We start from the raw sequence: 21,755 nt of genomic DNA, 5'->3' as shown, positions 1-21,755 counted from the left end.
GAGAAATTCGTCCGTTTTCGTCATTTGTTATCGAATCGACTTAAAGCCAGATCGTCGCATTGGCCGCTCTTCTCTCTGAAACGGTTGTACTTATCGTCTGAAAGCTATGTCGCGTGCTGCGGTATGCGGAGACACTAAAAGCACCATTGTAGAACACAGATGAAGCTTCTAAGATGATGTAATAGCCAGTAAGAATTAGTACAACTCCAGATTTAGGTATCGATTATTGAATTTTCAGCTGGATTTGGTGCCTTGGACATGAGCTCGGACCTTAAGATTCTGCATGAAAGGAGGACTAGCAGCCGAATTGCACGCGAGATTGTGAAAAGTGTTCATATGTAGTAAAAACCTGAGAAATCCGTCTGTATTCGTCATTTGGTATGGAATCGACTTAAAGCCAGATTGTCACATTGGCCGCTCTTCTCTCTGAAACGGTTGTACTTATCGTCTGCAAAGCTATGTCGCGTGCTGCTGTTTGTGGAGACACTAAAAGCACCATAGTAGAACACAGATGAAGCTTCTAAGTTGATGTAATAGCCAGTAAGAAGTAGTACAATTCAAGTTTTAGGTATCGATTATTGACTTTTTAGCTGGCCTTGGTGCATTGGACGTGAGCTAGGACCTTAAGATTCTGCATGAAAGGAGGACTAGCAGCCGAGTAGCAAGGGAGAATGTGAAAAGTGTTCATATGTAGTAACAACCTGAGAAATCCGTCCGTTTTCTTCATTTGTTATGGAATCGATTTAAAGCCAGGTCGTCACATTGTCCGCTCTTCTCTCTGAAACGGTTGTACATATCGTCTGCAGAGCTATGTCGCGTGCTGCGATATGCGGGGACACTAAAATCACCATAGTAGAACATTGATGAAGCTTCTAAGTTGATGTAATAGCTAGTAAGAATTAGTACAATACCAGATTTAGGTATCGATTATTGACTTTTTAGCTGGATTTGGTGCCTTGGACATGAGCTAGGACATTAAGATTCTGCATGCAAGGAGGACTAGCAGCCGAATTGCACGCGAGATTGTGAAAAGTGTTCATATGTAGTAAAAACCTGAGAAATCCGTCCGTATACGTCATTTGTTATGGAATCGACTTAAAGCCAGATCGTCACATTGGCCACTCTTCTCTCTGAAACGGTTGTACTTATCGTCTGCAAAGCTATGTCGCGTGCTGCTGTTTGTGGAGACACTAAAAGCACCATAGTAGAACACAGATGAAGCTTCTAAGATGATGTAATAGCCAGTAAGAAGTAGTAGAATTCAAGTTTTAAGTATCGATTATTGACTTTTTAGCTGGCTTTGGTGCCTTGGACATGAGCTAGGACCTTAAGATTCTGCATGAAAGGAGGAATAGCAGCCGAATTGCACGCGAGATTGTGAAAAGTGTTCATATGTAGTAAAAACCTGAGAAATCGGTCTGTATTCGTCATTTGGTATGGAATCGACTTAAAGCCAGATCGTCACATTGGCCGCTCTTCTCTCTGAAACGGTTGTACTTATCGTCTGCAAAGCTATGTCGCGTGCTGCGGTTTGTGGAGACACTAAAAGCACCATAGTAGAACACAGATGAAGCTTCTAAGTTGATGTAATAGCCAGTAAGAAGTAGTACAATTCAAGTTTCAGGTATCGATTATTGACTTTTTAGCTGGCCTTGGCGCATTGGACGTGAGCTAGGACCTTAAGACTCTGCATGAAAGGAGGACTAGCAGCCGAGTAGCAAGGGAGAATGTAAAAAGTGTTCATATGTAGTAAAAACCTGAGAAATCCGTCCGTTTTCGTCATTTGTTATCGAATCGACTTATAGCCAGATCGTCACATTGGCCGCTCTTCTCTCTGAAACGGTTGTACTTATCGTCTGCAAAGCTATGTCGCGTGCTGCGGTATGTGGAGACACTAAAAGCACCATTGTCGAACACAGATGAAGCTTCTAAGTTGATGTAATAGCCAGTAAGAAGTAGTACAACTCAAGTTTTAGGTATCGATTATTGACTTTTTAGCTGGCTTTGGTGCCTTGGACATGATCTAGGACCATAAGATTCTGCATGAAAGGAGGACTAGCAGCCGAGTTGCATGGGAGAATGTGAAACGTGTTCATATGCAGTAAAAACCTGAGAAATTCGTCCGTTTTCGTCATTTGTTATCGAATCGACTTAAAGCCAGATCGTCGCATTGGCCGCTCTTCTCTCTGAAACGGTTGTACTTATCGTCTGAAAGCTATGTCGCGTGCTGCGGTATGCGGAGACACTAAAAGCACCATTGTAGAACACAGATGAAGCTTCTAAGATGATGTAATAGCCAGTAAGAATTAGTACAACTCCAGATTTAGGTATCGATTATTGAATTTTCAGCTGGATTTGGTGCCTTGGACATGAGCTCGGACCTTAAGATTCTGCATGAAAGGAGGACTAGCAGCCGAATTGCACGCGAGATTGTGAAAAGTGTTCATATGTAGTAAAAACCTGAGAAATCCGTCTGTATTCGTCATTTGGTATGGAATCGACTTAAAGCCAGATTGTCACATTGGCCGCTCTTCTCTCTGAAACGGTTGTACTTATCGTCTGCAAAGCTATGTCGCGTGCTGCTGTTTGTGGAGACACTAAAAGCACCATAGTAGAACACAGATGAAGCTTCTAAGTTGATGTAATAGCCAGTAAGAAGTAGTACAATTCAAGTTTTAGGTATCGATTATTGACTTTTTAGCTGGCCTTGGTGCATTGGACGTGAGCTGGGACCTTAAGATTCTGCATGAAAGGAGGACTAGCAGCCGAGTAGCAAGGGAGAATGTGAAAAGTGTTCATATGTAGTAACAACCTGAGAAATCCGTCCGTTTTCTTCATTTGTTATGGAATCGATTTAAAGCCAGGTCGTCACATTGTCCGCTCTTCTCTCTGAAACGGTTGTACATATCGTCTGCAGAGCTATGTCGCGTGCTGCGATATGCGGGGACACTAAAATCACCATAGTAGAACATTGATGAAGCTTCTAAGTTGATGTAATAGCTAGTAAGAATTAGTACAATACCAGATTTAGGTATCGATTATTGACTTTTTAGCTGGATTTGGTGCCTTGGACATGAGCTAGGACATTAAGATTCTGCATGCAAGGAGGACTAGCAGCCGAATTGCACGCGAGATTGTGAAAAGTGTTCATATGTAGTAAAAACCTGAGAAATCCGTCCGTATACGTCATTTGTTATGGAATCGACTTAAAGCCAGATCGTCACATTGGCCGCTCTTCTCTCTGAAACGGTTGTACTTATCGTCTGCAAAGCTATGTCGCGTGCTGCTGTTTGTGGAGACACTAAAAGCACCATAGTAGAACACAGATGAAGCTTCTAAGATGATGTAATAGCCAGTAAGAAGTAGTAGAATTCAAGTTTTAAGTATCGATTATTGACTTTTTAGCTGGCTATGGTGCCTTGGACATGAGCTGGGACCTTAAGACTCTGCATGAAAGGAGGACTAGCAGCCGAGTAGCATGGAGGGATGTGAAAAGTGTTCATATGTAGTAAAAACCTGAGAAATCCGTCCGGTTTCGTCATTTGTTATCGAATCGCCTTAAAGCCAGATCGTCATATTGGCCTCTCTTTTCTCTGAAACGGTTGTACTTATCGTCTGAAAAGCTATGTCGCGTGCTGCGGTATGCGGAGACAATAAAAGCACCATTGTAGAATACAGATGAAGCTTCTAAGTTGATGTAATAACCAGTAAGAAGTAGTACAATTCAAGTATTAAGTATCGATTATTGAATTTTTAGCTGGCTTTGGTGCCTTGGACATGAGCTAGGACCTTAAGATTCTGCATGAAAGGAGGACTAGCAGCCGAGTTGCACGGGAGAATGTGAAAAGTGTTCATATGTAGTAAAAACCTGAGAAATCCGTCCGTTTTCGTCATTTGTTATTGAATCGACTTAAAGCCAGGTCGTCACATTGGCCGATCTTCTGTCTGAAACGGTTGTACTTATCGTCTGCAAAGCTATGTCGCGTGCTGCGGTATGTGGAGACACTAAAAGCACCATAGTAGAACACAGCTGAAGCTTCTAAGTTGATGTAATAGACAGTAAGAAGTAGTACATCTCAAGTTCTAGGTATCGATTATTGACTTTTTAGCTGGCTTTGGTGCCTTGGACATGAGCTAGGACCATAAGATTCTGCATGAAACGAGGACTAGCAGTCGAGTTGCACGAGAGAATGTGAAAAGTGTTCATATGTAGTAAAAACCTGAGAAATCCGTCCGTTTTCGTCATTTGTTATCGAATCGACTTAAAGCCAGATCGTCACATTGGCCGCTCTTCTCTCTGAAACCGTTGTACTTATCGTCTGAAAGCTATGTCGTGTGCTGCGGTATGCGGAGACACTAAAAGCACCATAGTAGAACACAGATGAAGATTCTAAGATGATGTAATAGCCAGTAAGAAGTAGTACAACTCAAGTTCTAGGTATCGATTATTGACTTTTTAGCTTGCTTTGGTGCCTTGGACATGAGCTAGGACCATAAGATTCTGCATGAAAGGAGGACTAGCAGCCGAGTTGCATGGGAGAATGTGAAAAGTGTTCATATGTAGTAAAAACCTGAGAAATCCGTCCGTTTTCGTCATTTGTTATCGAATCGACTTAAAGCCAGATCGTCACATTGGCCACTCTTCTACATCTACATCTACATCCGTACTCCGCAAGCCACCTGACGGTGTGTGGCGGAGGGTACCCTGAGTACCTCTATCGGTTCTCCCTTCTATTCCAGTCTCGTATTGTACGTGGAAAGAAGGATTGTCGGTATGCCTCTGTGTGGGCTCTAATCTTTTTGATTTTATCCTCATGGTCTCTTCGCGAGATATACGTAGGAGGGAGCAATATACTGCTTGACTCTTCGGTGAAGGTATGTTCTCGAAACTTCAACAAAAGCCCGTACCGAGCTACTGAGCGTCTCTCCTGCAGAGTCTTCCACTGGAGTTTACCTATCATCTCCGTAACGCTTTCGCAATTACTAAATGATCCTGTAACGAAGCGCGCTGCTCTCCGTTGGATCTTCTCTATCTCTTCTATCAACCCTACCTGGTGCGGATCCCACACTGCTGAGCAGTATTCAAGCATTGGGCGAACAAGCGTACTGTAACCTACTTCCTTTGTTGTCGGATTGCAGTTCCTTAGGATTCTTCCAATGAATCTCAGTCTGGCATCTGCTTTACCGACGATCAACTTTATATGATCATTCCATTTTAAATCACTCCTAATGCGTACTCCCAGATAATTTATGGAATTAACTGCTTCCAGTTGCTGACCTGCTATTTTGTAGCTAAATGATAAGGGACCTATCTTTCTATGTATTCGCATCACATTACACTTCGCTACATTGAGATTCAATTGCCATTCCGTGCACCATGCGTCAATTCGCTGCAGATCCTCCTGCATTTCAGTACAATTTTCCATTGTTGCAACCTCTCGATACACCACAGCATCATCTGCAAAAAGCCTCAGTGAACTTCCGATGTCATCCACCAGGTCATTTATGTATATTGTGAATAGCAACGGTCCTATGACACTCCCCTGCGGCACACCTGAAATCACTCTTACTTCGGAAGACTTCTCTCCATTGAGAATGACGTGCTGCGTTCTGTTATCTAGGAACTCCTCAATCCAATCACACAATTGATCTGATAGTCCGTATGCTCTTACTTTGTTCATTAAACGACTATGGGGAACTGTGTCAAACGCCTTGCGGAAGTCAAGAAACACGGCATCTACCTGTGAACCCGTGTCTAAGGCCCTCTGAGTCTCGTGGACGAATAGCGCGAGCTGGGTTTCACACGATCGTCTTTTTCGAAACCCATGCTGATTCCTACAGAGTAGATTTCTAGTCTCCAGAAAAGACATTATACTCGAACATAATACGTGTTCCAAAATTCTACAACTGATCGACGTTAGAGATATAGGTCTATAGTTCTGCACATCTGTTCGACGTCCCTTCTTGAGAACGGGGATGACCTGTGCCCTTTTCCAATCCTTTGAAACGCTTCGCTCTTCTAGAGACCTACGGTACACCGCTGCAAGAAGGGGGGCAAGTTCCTTCGCGTACTGTGTGTAAAATCGAACTGGTATCCCATCAGGACCAGCGGCCTTTCCTCTTTTGAGCGATTTTAATTGTTTCTCTATCCCTCTGTCGTCTACTTCGATATCTACCATTTTGTCAACTGTGCGACAATCTAGAGAAGGAAGCACAGTGCAGTCTTCCTCTGTGAAACAGCTTTGGAAGAAGACATTTAGTAATTCGGCCTTTAGTCTGTCATCCTCTGTTTCAGTACCATTTTGGTCACAGAGTGTCTGGACATTTTGTTTTGATCCACCTACCGCTTTGACATAGGACCAAAATTTCTTAGGATTTTCTGCCAAGTCAGTACACAGAACGTTACTTTCGAATTCATTGAAAGCCTCTCGCATAGCCCTCCTCACACTACATTTCGCTTCGCGTAATTTTTGTTTGTCTGCAAGGCTTTGGCTATGTTTATGTTTGCTGTGAAGTTCCCTTTGCTTCCGCAGCAGTTTTCTAACTCGGTTGTTGTACCACGGTGGCTCTTTTCCATCTCTTACGATCTTGCTTGGCACATACTCATCTAACGCATATTGTACCATGGTTTTGAACTTTGTCCACTGATCCTCAACACTATCTGCACTTGAGACAAAACTTTTGTGTTGAGCCGTCAGGTACTCTGTAATCTGCTTTTTGTCACTTTTGCTAAACAGAAAAATCTTCCTACCTTTTTTAATATTTCTATTTACGGCTGAAATCATCGACGCAGTAACCGCTTTATGATCGCTGATTCCCTGTTCTGTATTAACTGATTCAAATAGTTCGGGTCTGTTTGTCACCAGAAGGTCAAATATATTATCGCCACGAGTCGGTTTTCTGTTTAACTGCTCAAGGTAGTTTTCAGATAAAGCACTTAAAAATATTTCACTGGATTCTTTGTCCCTGCCACCCTTTATGAACGTTTGAGTCTCCCAGTCTATATCCGGCAAATTAAAATCTCCACCCAGAACTATAACATGGTGGGGAAATCTACTCGAAATATTTTCCAAATTATTCTTCAGGTGCTGAGCCACAACAGCTGCTGAGCCCGGGGGCCTATAGAGACATCCAGTTACCATGTCTGAGCCTGCTTTAACCGTGACCTTCACCCAAATCATTTCACAATTCGAATCTCCGTCAATTTCCTTCGATACTATTGCACTTCTTATCGCTATAAACACGCCTCCCCCTTCACTGTCCAGCCTATCTCTGCGGTATACATTCCAATCAGAGTTTAGGATTTCATTACTGTTTACGTCTGGTTTCAGCCAACTTTCTGTTCCTAGTACTATATGGGCGTTGTGACCGTTTATTAATGAGAGCAGTTCTGGGACCTTTCTATAGACGCTTCTGCAGTTTACTATTAGCACATTAATATTGTTATTCCTTGTTGCATTTTGCCTACTCCTGCCTTGCCGCGTCTCAGGAGGCGTCTTGTCGGGCCTAGGGAGGGAATTCTCTAACCTAAAAAAACCCCATGTGCACTCCACACGTACTCCGCTACCCTCGTAGCCGCTTCCGGCGTGTAGTGCACGCCTGACCTATTCAGGGGGACCCTACATTTGTCCACCCGATAGCGGAGGTCGAGAAATTTGCACCCCAGCTCTCCGCAGAATCGTCTGAGCCTCTGGTTTAAGCCTTCCACTCGGCTCCAAACCAGAGGACCGCGATCGGTTCTCGGAACGATACTACAAATAGTTAGCTCTGATTCCACCCCGCGGGCGAGGCTTTCCACCTTCACCAACTCCGCCAACCGCCTGTACGAACTGAGGATGACCTCTGAACCCAGACGGCAAGAGTCATTGGTGCCGACATGAGCAACAATTTGCAGTCGGGTGCACCCAGTGCTCTCTATCGCCGCCGGTAGGGCCTCCTCCACATCTCGGATGACACCCCCCGGCAAGCAGACAGAGTGAACACTGGCCTTCTTCCCCGACCTTTCCGCTATTTCCCTAAGGGGCTCCATCACCCGCCTAACGTTGGAGCTCCCAATAACTAATAAACCCGTCCCCCCGTGTGCCTGCTCGGACCTTGCTGAAGGAGCAGCCACATGTCCACTCACAGGCAGAGCGGGCGATGCCACACGGCCAGCCTCCACATTGACCCTCCGCCTCGTGCGCCGCGAACGCCGCTGAACCCGCCACTCCCCTTGGGGAGAGGGTGGCCCAACCGCGCCCGGTACCCGCGAAGATGTCTCGACAGCAGGGACAGTGGGTGAAGCATCTAACACCTGGGGTGCACCATGCGACGCACCAGACTCCCCACTGCCGCTACACTCCGAGGCAGCAGCCTGAAGACGGCTGACCGCGGCCATCAACACGCTCAGCTGTTCGCGAAGAGTGGCCAGCTCCTCCTGCATCCGTACACAGCAGAAACGGTTGTACTTATCGTCTGAAAGCTATGTCGCGTGCTGCAGTATGCGGAGACACTAAAAGCACCATAGTAGAACACAGATGAAGCTTCTAAGTTGATGTAATAGCCAGTAAGAAGAAGTACATCTCAAGTTCTAGGTATCGATTATTGACTTTTTAGCTGGCTTTGGTGCCTTGGACATGAGCTAGGACCATAAGATTCTGCATGAAAGGAGGACTAGCAGCCGAGTTGCACGGGAGAATGTGAAAAGTGTTCATATGTAGTAAAATCCTGAGAAATCCGTCTGTTTTCGTCATTTGTTATCGAATCGACTTAAAGCCAGATCGTCACATTGGCCGCTCTCCTCTCTGAAACGGTTGTACTTATCGTCTGAAAGCTATGTCGCGTGCTGCGGTATGCGGAGACACTAAAAGCACCATAGTAGGACACAGATGAAGCTTCTAAGATGATGAAATAGCTAGTAAGAATTAGTACAATACCAGTTTTAGGTATCGATTATTGACTTTTTAGCAGGCTTTGGTGCCTTGGACATGAGCTAGGACCTTAAGATTCTGCATGAAAGGAGGACTAGCAGCCGAATTGCACGCGAGATTGTGAAAAGTGTTCATATGTAGTAAAAACCTGAGAAATCCGTCTGTATTCGTCATTTGGTATGGAATCGACTTAAAGCCAGATCGTCACATTGGCCGCTCTTCTCTCTGAAACGGTTGTACTTATCGTCTGCAAAGCTATGTCGCGTGCTGCGGTTTGTGGAGACACTAAAAGCACCATAGTAGAACACAGATGAAGCTTCTAAGTTGATGTAATAGCCAGTAAGAATTAGTACAATACCAGTTTTAAGTATCGATTATTGACTTTTCTACATCTACATCTACATGACTACTCTGCAATTCACATTTAAGTGCTTGGCAGAGGGTTCATCGAACCACAATCATACTATCTCTCTACTATTCCACTCCCGAACAGCGAGCGGGAAAAACGAACACCTAAACCTTTCTGTTCGAGCTCTGATTTCTCTTATTTTATTTTGATGATCATTCCTACCTATGTAGGTTGGGCTCAACAAAATATTTTCGCATTCGGAAGAGAAAGTTGGTGACTTAAATTTCGTAAAAAGGTCTCGCCGCGACGAAAAACGTCTATGCTGTAATGACTTCCATCCCAACTCGTGTATCATATCTGCCACACTCTCTCCCCTATAACGCGATAATACAAAACGAGCTGCCCTTCTTTGCACCCTCTCGATGTCCTCCGTCAATCCCACCTGGTAAGGATCCCACACCGCGCAGCAATATTCTAACAGAGGACGAACGAGTGTAGTGTAAGCTGTCTCTTTAGTGGACTTGTTGCATCTTCTAAGTGTCCTGCCAATGAAACGCAACCTTTGGCTCGCCTTCCCGACAATATTATCTATGTGGTCCTTCCAACTAAAGTTGTTTGTAATTTTAACACCCAGGTACTTAGTTGAATTGACAGCCTTGAGAATTGTACTATTTATCGAGTAATCGAATTCCAACGGATTTCTTTTGGAACTCATGTGGATCATCTCACACTTTTCGTTATTTAGCGTCAACTGCCACCTGACACACCATACAGCAATCTTTTCTAAATCGCTTTGCAGCTGATACTGGTCTTCGGATGACCTTACTAGACGGTAAATTACAGCATCATCTGCGAACAACCTAAGAGAACTGCTCAGATTGTCACCCAGGTCATTTATATAGATCAGGAACAGTAGAGGTCCCAGGACGCTTCCCTGGGGAACACCTGATATCACTTCAGTTTTACTCGATGATTTGCCATCTATTACTACGAACTGCGACCTTCCTGACAGGAAATCACGAATCCAGTCGCACAACTGAGACGATACCGCATAGCTCCGCAGCTTGATTAGAAGTCGCTTGTGAGGAACGGTGTCAAAAGCTTTCCGGAAATCTAGAAATACGGAATCAACTTGAGATCCCCTGTCGATAGCGGCCATTACTTCGTGCAAATAAAGAGCTAGCTGCGTTGCACAAGAGCGATGTTTTCTGAAGCCATGCTGATTACGTGTCAATAGATCGTTCCCTTCGAGGTGATTCATAATGTTTGAATACAGTATATGCTCCAAAACCCTACTGCAAACCGACGTCAATGATATAGGTCTGTAGTTAAATGGATTACTCCTACTACCCTTCTTGAACACTGGTGCGACCTGCGCAATTTTCCAATCTGTAGGTACAGATCTATCGGTGAGCGAGCGGTTGTATATGAGTGCTAAGTAGGGAGCTATAGTATCAGCGTAATCTGAAAGGAACCTAATCGGTATACAATCTGGACCTGAAGACTTGCCCGTATCAAGCGATTTGAGTTGCTTCGCAACCCCTAAGGTATCTACTTCTAAGAAACTCATGCTAGCAGATGTTCGTGTTTCAAATTCTGGAATATTCCATTCGTCTTCCCTGGTGAAGGAATTTCGGAAAACTGCGTTCAATAACTCCGCTTTAGCGGCGCAGTCGTCGATAACAGTACCATCGGCACTGCGCAGCGAAGGTATTGACTGCGTCTTGCCGCTTGTGTACTTTACATACGACCAGAATTTCTTCGGATTTTCTACCAAATTTCGAGACAATGTTTCGTTGTGGAACCTATTAAAGGCATCTCGCATCGAAGTACGTGCCAAATTTCGCGCGTCTGTAAATTTTAGCCCATCTTCAGGATTTCGCGTTCTTCTGAACTTCGCATGCTTTTTCCGTTGCCTCTGCAACAGCGTTCGGACCTTTTTTGTGTACCACGGGGGATCCGTTCCATCTCTTACCAATTTATGAGGTATGAATATCTCAATTGCTGTTGCTACTATATCTTTGAATTTGAGCCACATCTCGTCTACATTCGCATAGTCAGTTCGGAAGGAATGGAAATTGTCTTTTAGGAAGGCTTCTAGTGGTACTTTATCAGCTTTTTTAAATAAAATTATTTTGCGTTTGTTTCTGATGGATTTGGAAGAAATGGTATTGAGCCTAGCTACAATGACCTTGTGATCACTAATCCCTGTATCAGTCATGATGCTCTCTATCAGCTCTGGATTGTTTGTGGCCAAGAGGTCAAGTGTGTTTTCGCAACCATTTACAATTCGCGTGGGTTCGTGGACTAACTGCTCTAAATAATTTTCGGAGAATGCATTTAGGACAATCTCGGAAGACGTTTTGTGCCTACCACCGGTTTTGAACAAGTATTTTTGCCAACATACCGAGGGTAGGTTGAAGTCCCCACCAACTATAACCGTATGAGTGGGGTATTTATTTGTTACGAGACTCAAACTTTCTCTGAACTGTTCCGCAACTGTATCATCGGAGTCTGGGGGTCGGTAGAAGGAGCCAATTATTAACTTAATTCGGCTGTTAAGTATAACCTCCACCCACACCAATTCGCACAGAGTATCTACTTCGACTTCACTACAAGATAAACCACTACTGACAGACACCAACACTCCACCACCAATTCTGCCTAATCTATCTTTCCTGAACACCGTCTGAGACTTCGTAAAAATTTCTGCAGAACTTATTTCAGGCTTTAGCCAGCTTTCTGTACCTATAACGATATCCGCTTCTGTGCTTTCTATTAGCGCTTGAAGCTCAGGGACTTTTCCAGCGCAACTACAACAGTTTACAACTATAATTCCGACTGTTCCTTGATCCAAGCACGTCCTGTAATTGCCAAGCACCCTTTGACATTGCAGCCCATCCCGCACTTTCCCGAGGCCTTCTAACCTAAAAAACCGCCCAGTCCACGCCACACAGCCTCCGCTACCCGTGTAGCCGCCAGCTGAGTGTAGTGAATTCCTGACCTATTCAGCGGAACCCGAAACCCCACCACCCTATGGCGCAAGTCAAGGAATCTGCAGCCAATACGGTCGCAAAACCGTCTGAGCCTCTGATTCAGACCCTCCACCCGGCTCTGCACCAAAGGTCCGCAGTCGGTTCTGTCAACGATGCTGCAGATGGTGAGCTCTGCCTTCATCTCGTAAGCAAGACCGGCAGCCTTCACCAAATCAGATAGCCGCTGGAATCCAGAGAGAATTTCCTCAGATCCAAAGCGACACACGTCATTAGTGCCGACATGTGCCACCACCTGCAGCTGGCTGCACCCTGTGCTCTTCATGGCATCCGGAAGGATCCTTTCCACATCAGGAATGACTCCTCCCGGAATGCACACGGGAGCAGGCTTTGGTGCCTTGGACATGAGGTAGGACCTTAAGATTCTGCATGAAAGGAGGACTAGCAGCCGAGTTACACGGGAGGATGTGAAAAGTGTTCATATGTAGTAAAAACCTGCGAAATCCGTCCGTTTTCGTCATTTGTTATCGAATCGACTTAAGGCCAGGTCGTCACATTGGCCGCTCTTCTCTCTGAAACGGTTGTACGTATCGTCTGCAAAGCTATGTCGCGTGTTTGCGGTATGTGGAGATTCTAAAAGCACCATAGTAGAACACAGATGATGCTTGTAAGTTGATGTAATAGCCAGTAAGAAGTAGTACAACTCAAGTTCTAGGTATCGATTATTGACTTTTTAGCTGGCTTTGGTGCCATGGACATGAGCTAGGACCATAAGATTCTGCATGAAAGGAGGACTAGCAGCCGAGTTGATCGGGAGAATGAGAAAAGTGTTCATATGTAGTAAAAACCTGAGAAATCCGTCCGTTTTCGTCATTTGTTACGGAATCGACTTAAAGCCAGGTCGTCACATTGGTCGCTCTTCTCTCTGAAACGGTTGTACTTATCGTCTGCAAAGCTATGTCGCGTGCTGCGGTATGCGGAGACACTAAAAGCACAATAGTAGAACACAGATGAAGATTCTAAGATGATGTAATAGCCAGTAAGAAGTAGAACAATTCAAGTTTTAAGTATCGATTATTGACTTTTTAGCTGGCTTTGGTGCCTTGGACATGAGCTAGGACGTTAAGATTCTCCATGAAAGGAGGACTAGCAGCCGAGTTGCCCGGGAGGATGTGAAAAGTGTTCATATGTAGTAAAAAGCTGAGAAATCCGCCCATTTTCGTCATTTGTTATCGAATCGACTTAAAGCCGGATCGTCACATTGGCCGCTCAACTCTCTGAAACGGTTGTACTTATCGTCTGCAAAGCTATGTCGCGTGCTGCGGTATGTGGAGACACTAAAAGCACCATAGTAGAACACAGATGAAGCTTCTAAGTTGATGTAATAGCCAGTAAGAAGTAGTACAACTCAAGTTTTAGGTATCGATTATTGACTTTTTAGCTGGATTTGGTGCCTTGGACATGAGCTAGGACCTTAAGGTTCTGCATGAAAGGAGGACTAGCAGCCGAATTGCACGCGAGATTGTGAAAAGTGTTCATATGTAGTAAAAACCTGAGAAATCCGTCTGTATTCGTCATTTGGTATGCAATCGACTTAAAGCCAGATCTTCACATTGGCCGCTCTTCTCTCTGAAACGGTTGTACATATCGTCTGCAAAGCTATGTCGCGTGTTGCGTTATGTGGAGACTCTAAAAGCACCATAGTAGAACACAGATGATGCTTGTATGTTGATGTAATAGCCAGTAAGAAGTAGTACAACTCAAGTTCTAGGTATCGATTATTGACTTTTTAGCTGGCTTTGGTGCCTTGGACATAGCTAGGACCATAAGATTCTGCATGAAAGGAGGACTAGCAGCCGAGTTCACGGGAGAATGTGAAAAGTGTTCATATGTAGTAAAATCCTGAGAAATCCGTCCGTTTTCGTCATTTGTTATCGAATCGACTTAAAGCCAGATCGTCACATTGACCGCTCTTCTCTCTGAAACGGTTGTACTTATCGTCTGAAAGCTATGTCGCGTGCTGCGGTATGCGGAGACACTGAAAGCACCATAGTAGGACACAGATGAAGCTTCTAAGACGACGAAATAGCCAGTAAGAATTAGTACAATACCAGATTTAGGTATCGATTATTGACTTTTTAGCTGGATTTGGTGCCTTGGACATGAGCTAGGACCTTAAGATTCTGCGTGAAAGGAGGACTAGCAGCCGAATTGCACGGGAGATTGTGAAAAGTGTTCATATGTAGTAAAAACCTGAGAAATCCGTCTGTATTTGTCATTTGGTATGGAATCGACTTAAAGCCAGATCGTCACATTGGCCGCTCTTCTCTCTGAAACGGTTGTACTTATCGTCTGCAAAGCTATGTCGCGTGTTGCGGTATGTGGAGACTCTAAAAGAACCATAGTAGAACACAGATGATGCTTGTATGTTGATGTAATAGCCAGTAAGAAGTAGTACAACTCTAGTTCTAGGTATCGATTATTGACTTTTTAGCTGGCTTTGGTGCCTTGGACATACCTAGGACCATAAGATTCTGCATGAAAGGAGGACTAGCTGCCGAGTTCACGGGAGAATGTGAAAAGTGTTCATATGTAGTAAAATCCTGAGAAATCCGTCCGTTTTCGTCATTTGTTATCGAATCGACTTAAAGCCAGATCGTCACATTGACCGCTCTTCTCTCTGAAACGGTTGTACTTATCGTCTGAAAGCTATGTCGCGTGCTGCGGTTTGTGGAGACACTAAAAGAACCATAGTAGAACACAGATGAAGCTTCTAAGTTGATGTAATAGCCAGTAAGAAGTAGTACAATTCAAGTTTCAGGTATCGATTATTGACTTTTTAGCTGGCCTTGGTGCATTGGACGTGAGCTAGGACCTTAAGACTCTGCATGAAAGGAGGACTAGCAGCCGAGTAGCAAGGGAGAATGTGAAAAGTGTTCATATGTAGTAAAAACCTGAGAAATCCGTCCGTTTTCGTCATTTGTTATCGAATCGACTTAAAGCCAGATCGTCACATTGGCCGCTCTTCTCTCTGAAACGGTTGTACTTATCGTCTGCAAAGCTATGTCGCGTGCTGCGGTATGTGGAGACACTAAAAGCACCATTGTCGAACACAGATGAAGCTTCTACGTTGATGTAATAGCCAGTAAGAAGTAGTACAACTCAAGTTTTAGGTATCGATTATTGACTTTTTAGCTGGCTTTGGTGCCTTGGACATGATCTAGGACCATAAGATTCTACATGAAAGGAGGACTAGCAGCCGAGTTGCATGGGAGAATGTGAAACGTGTTCATATGTATTAAAAACCTGAGAAATTCGTCCGTTTTCGTCAAGTGTTATCGAATCGACTTAAAGCCAGATCGTCGCATTGGCCGCTCTTCTCTCTGAAACGGTTGTACTTATCGTCCGAAAGCTATGTCGCGTGCTGCGGTATGCGGAGACACTAAAAGCACCATTGTAGAACACAGATGAAGCTTCTAAGATGATGTAATAGCCAGTAAGAATTAGTACAATACCAGATTTAGGTATCGATTATTGAATTTTTAGCTGGATTTGGTGCCTTGGACATGAGCTAGGACCTTAAGATTCTGCATGAAAGGAGGACTAGCAGCCGAATTGCACGCGAGATTGTGAAAAGTGTTCATATGTAGTAAAAACCTCAGAAATCCGTCTGTATTCGTCATTTGGTATGGAATCGACTTAAAGCCATATTGTCACATTGGCCGCTCTTCTCTCTGAAACGGTTTTACTTATCGTCTGTAAAGCTATGTCGCGTGCTGCGGTTTGTGGAGACACTAAAAGCACCATAGTAGAACACAGATGAAGCTTCTAAGATGATGTAATAGCCAGTAAGATGTAGTACAATTCAAGTGTTAGGTATCGATTATTGACTTTTTAGCTGGCTTTGGTGCCTTGGACACGAGCTAGCACCTTAAGATTCTGCATGAAAGGAGGACTAGCTGCCGAGTTGCACGGGAGAATGTGAAAAGTGTTCATATGTAGTAAAAACCTGAGAAATCCGTCCGTTTTCGTCATTTGTTATCGAATCGACTTAAAGCCAGATCGTCACATTGGCCACTCTTCGCTCTGAAACGGTTGTACTTATCGTCTGCAAAGCTATGTCGCGTGCTGCAGTAAGCGGAGACACTAATAGCACCATAGTAGAACACAGAAGAAGCTTCTAAGTTGATGTAATAGCCAGTAAGAAGTAGTAAAATTCAAGTTTTAGGTATCGATTATTGACTTTTTAGCTGGCCTTGGTGCATTGGACGTGAGCTAGGACCTTAAGATTCTGCATGAAAGGAGGACTAGCAGCCGAGTAGCAAGGGAGAATGTGAAAAGTGTTCATATATAGTAACAACCTGAGAAATCCGTCCGTTTTCTTCATTTGTTATGGAATCGATTTTAAGCCAGGTCGTCACATTGTCCGCTCTTCTCTCTGAAACGGTTTTACATATCGTCTGCAGAGCTATGTCGCGTGCTGCGATATGCGGGGACACTAAAATCACCATAGTAGAACATTGATGAAGCTTCTAAGATGATGTAATAGCTAGTAAGGATTAGTACAATACCAGATTTAGGTATCGATTATTGACTTTTTAGCTGGATTTGGTGCCTTGGACATGAGCTAGGACCTTAAGATTCTGCATGAAAGGAGGACTAGCAGCCGAATTGCACGCGAGATTGTGAAAAGTGTTCATATGTAGTAAAAACCTGAGAAATCCGTCCGTATACGTCATTTTTTATGGAGTCGACTTAAAGCCAGATCGTCACATTGGCCGCTCTTCTCTCTGAAATGGTTGTACTTATCGTCTGCAAAGCTATGTCGCGTGCTGCTGTTTGTGGAGACACTAAAAGCACCATAGTAGAACACAGATGAAGCTTCTAAGATGATGTAATAGCCAGTAAGAAGTAGTAGAATTCAAGTTTTAAGTATCGATTATTGACTTTTAGCTGGCTATGGTGCCTTGGACAAAAGCTAGGACCTTAAGACTCTGCATGAAAGGAGGACTAGCAGCCGAGTTGCATGGGAGGATGTGAAAAGTGTTCATATGTAGTAAAAACCTGAGAAATCCGTCCGGTTTCGTCATTTGTTATCGAATCGTTTTAAAGCCAGATCGCCATATTGGCCTCTCTTCGCTCTGAAACGGTTGTACTTATCGTCTGCAAAGCTATGTCGCGTGCTGCGATATGCGGGGACACTAAAATCACCATAGTAGAACATTGATGAAGCTTCTAAGTTGATGTAATAGCTAGTAAGAGTTAGTAAAATACCAGATTTAGGTATCGATTATTGACTTTTTAGCTGGATTTGGTGCCTTGGACATGAGCTAGGACCTTAAGACTCTGCATGAAAGGAGGACTAGCAGCCGAGTTGCATGGGAGGATGTGAAAAGTGTTCATAGGTAGTAAAAACCTGAGAAATCCGTCCGGTTTCGTCATTTGTTATCGAATCGCCTTAAAGCCAGATCGTCATATTGGCCTCTCTTCGCACTGAAACGGTTGTACTTATCGTCTGCAAAGCTATGTCGCGTGCTGCGGTATGCGGAGACACTAAAAGCACCATTGTAGAACACAGATGAAGCTTCTAAGTTGATGTAATAGCCAGTAAGAAGTAGTACAATTCAAGTTTTAAGTATCGATTATTGAATTTTTAGCTGCCTTTGGTGCCTTGGACATGAGCTAGGAGCTTAAGATTCTGCATGAAAGGATTACTAGCAGGCGAGTTGCACGGGAGAATGTGAAAAGTGTTCATATGTAGTAAAATCCAGAGAAATCCGTCCGTTTTCGTCATTTGTTATCGAATCTACTTAAAGCCAGGTCGTCACATTGGCCGATCTTCTGTCTGAAACGGTTGTACATATCCTCTGCAAAGCTATGTCGCGTGTTGCGGTATGTGGAGACTCTAGAAGCACCATAGTAGAACACAGCTGAAGCTTCTAAGTTGATGTAATAGCCAGTAAGAAGTAGTACATCTCAAGTTCTAGGTATCGATTATTGACTTTTTAGCTGGCTTTGGTGCCTTGGACATGAGCTAGGACCTTAAGACTCTGCATGAAAGGAGGACTAGCAGCCGAGTTCACGGGAGAAAGTGAAAAGTGTTCATATGTAGTAAAATCCTGAGAAATCCGTCCGTTTTCGTCATTTGTTATCGAATCGACTTAAAGCCAGATCGTCACATTGACCGCTCTTCTCTCTGAAACGGTTGTACTTATCGTCTGAAAGCTATGTCGCGTGCTGCGGTATGCGGAGACACTAAAAGCACCATAGTAGAACACAGATGAAGCTTCTAAGATGATGTAATAGCCAGTAAGAAGTAGTACAACTCAAGTTCTAGGTATCGATTATTGAATTTTTAGCTTGCTTTGGTGCCTTTGACATGAGCTAGGACCTTAAGATTCTGCATTAAAGGAGGACTAGCAGCCGAGTTGCATGGGAGAATGTGAAAAGTGTTCATATGTAGTAAAAACCTGAGAAATCCGGCCGTTTTCGTCATTTGTTATCGAATCGACTTAAAAAGCCAGATCGTCACATTGGTTACTCTTCTCTCTGAAACGGTTGTACTTATCGTCTGAAAGCTATGTCGCGTGCTGCAGTATGCGGAGACACTATAAGCACCATAGTAGAACACAGATGAAGCTTCTAAGTTTATGTAATAGCCAGTAAGAAGTAGTACATCTCAAGTTCTAGGTATCGATTATTGACTTTTTAGCTGGCTTTGGTGCCTTGGACATGAGCTAGGACCATAAGATTCTGCATGAAAAGAGGACTAGCAGCCGAGTTGCACGGGAGAATGTGAAAAGTGTTCCTATGTAGTAAAATCCTGAGAAAACCGTCCGTTTTCGTCATTTGTTATCGAATCGACTTAAAGCCAGATCGTCACATTGGCCGCAGTCCTCTCTGAAACGGTTGTACTTATCGTCTGAAAGCTACGTCGCGTGCTGCGGTATGCGGAGACACTAAAAGCACCATAGTAGGACACAGATGAAGCTTCTAAGATGATGAAATAGCCAGTAAGAATTAGTACAATACCCGTTTTAGGTATCGATTATTGACTTTTTAGCAGGCTTTGGTGCCTTGGACATGAGCTAGGACCTTAAGATTCTGCATGAAAGGAGGACTAGCAGCCGAATTGCACGCGAGATTGTGAAAAGTGTTCATATGTAGTAAAAACCTGAGAAATCCGTCTGTATTCGTCATTTGGTATGAAATCGACTTAAAGCCAGATCGTCACATTGGCCGCTCTTCTCTCTGAAACGGTTGTACTTATCGTCTGCAAAGCTATGTCGCGTGCTGCGGTATGTGGAGACACTAAAACACCATAGTAGAACACAGATGATGCTTGTAAGTTGATGTAATAGCCAGTAAGAAGTAGTACAACTCAAGTTCTAGGTATCGATTATTGACTTTTTAGCTGGCTTTGGTGCCTTGGACATAGCTAGGACCATAAGACTCTGCATGAAAGGAGGACTAGCAGCCGAGTTCACGGGAGAAAGTGAAAAGTGTTCATATGTAGTAAAATCCTGAGAAATCCGTCCGTTTTCGTCATTTGTTATCGAATCGACTTAAAGCCAGATCGTCACATTGACCGCTCTTCTCCCTGAAACGGTTGTACTTATCGTCTGAAAGCTATGTCGCGTGCTGCGGTATGCGGAGACACTAAAAGCACCATAGTAGGACACAAATGAAGCTTCTAAGATGATGAAATAGCCAGTAAGAATTAGTACAATACCAGTTTTAGGTATCGATTATTGACTTTTTAGCAGGCTTTGGTGCCTTGGACATGGGCTAGGACCTTAAGATTCTGCATGAAAGGAGGACTAGCAGCCGAGTTGCACGGGAGGATGTGAAAAGTGTTCATATGTAGTAAAAACCTGAGAAATCCGTCCGTTTTCGTCATTTTTTTATCGAATCGACTTAAAGCCAGATCGTCACATTGGCCGCTCTTCTCTCTGAAATGGTTGTACTTATCGTCTGAAAGCTATGTCGCGTGCTGCAGTATGCGGAGACCCTAAAAGCACCATAGTAGAACATAGATGAAGCTTCCAAGATAATGTAATAGGCAGTAAGAATTAGTACAATACCAGATTTAGGTATCGATTATTGACTTTTTAGCTGGATTTGGTGCCTTGGACATGAGCTAGGACCTTAAGATTCTGCATGAAAGGAGGACTAGCAGCCGAATTGCACGCGAGATTGTGAAAAGTGTTCATATGTAGTAAAAACCTGAGAAATCCGTCTGTATTCGTCATTTGGTATGGAATCGACTTAAAGCCAGATCGTCACATTGGCCGCTCTTCTCTCTGAAACGGTTGTACTTATCGTCTGCAAAGCTATGTCGCGTGCTGCGGTTTGTGGAGACACTAAAAGCACCATAGTAGAACACAGATGAAGCTTCTAAGTTGATGTAATAGCCAGTAAGAAGTAGTACAATTCAAGTTTCAGGTATCGATTATTGACTTTTTAGCTGACTTTGGCGCCTTGGACATGAGCTAGGACCATAAGATTCTGCATGAAAGGAGGACTAGCAGACAAGTTGCATGGGAGAATGTGAAACGTGTTCATATGTAGTAAAAACCTGAGAAATTCGTCCGTTTTCGTCATTTGTTATCGAATCGACTTAAAGCCAGGTCGTCACATTGGCCGCTCTTCTCTCTGAAACGATTGTACATATCGTCTGCAAAGCTATGTCGCGTGTTGCGGTATGTGGAGACTCTAAAAGCACCATAGTAGAACACAGATGATGCTTGTAAGTTGATGTAATAGCCAGTAAGAAGTAGTACAACTCAAGTTCTAGGTATCGATTATTGACTTTTTATCTGGCTTTGGTGCCTTGGACATGAGCTAGCACCATAAGATTCTGCATGAAAGGAGGACTAGCAGGCGAGTTGCACGGGAGAATGTGAAAAGTGTTCATATGTAGTAAAAACCTGAGAAATCCGTCCGTTTTCGTCATTTGTTATCGAATCGACTTAAAGCCAGATCGTCACATTGGCCGCTCTTCTCTCTGAAATGGTTGTAGTTATCGTCTGAAAGCTATGTCGCGTGCTGCAGTATGCGGAGACCCTAAAAGCACCATAGTAGAACATAGATGAAGCTTCCAAGATGATGTAATAGCCAGTAAGAATTAGTACAATACCAGATTTAGGTATCGATTATTGAATTATTAGCTGGATTTGGAGCCTTGGACATGAGCTAGGACCTTAAGATTCTGCATGAAAGGAGGACTAGCAGCCGAAATGCACGCGAGATTGTGAAAAGTGTTCATATATAGTAAAAACCTGAGAAATCCGTCTGTATTCGTCATTTGGTATGGAATCGACTTAAAGCCAGATTGTCACATTGGCCGCTCTTCTCTCTGAAACGGTTGTACTTATCGTCTGCAAAGCTATGTCGCGTGGTGCGGTTTGTGGAGACACTAAAAGCACCATAGTAGAACACAGATGAAGCTTCTAAGATGATGTAATAGCCAGTAAGATGTAGTACAATTCAAGTGTTAGGTAT

The sequence above is a fragment of the Schistocerca gregaria genome, unplaced genomic scaffold, assembly GCF_023897955.1.
Source record: "Schistocerca gregaria isolate iqSchGreg1 unplaced genomic scaffold, iqSchGreg1.2 ptg000327l, whole genome shotgun sequence".
Classification (NCBI taxonomy): domain Eukaryota; kingdom Metazoa; phylum Arthropoda; class Insecta; order Orthoptera; family Acrididae; genus Schistocerca; species Schistocerca gregaria.
The sequence above is the reverse complement of the archived record's forward strand: the minus strand, read 5'-3'. Positions refer to the sequence as shown.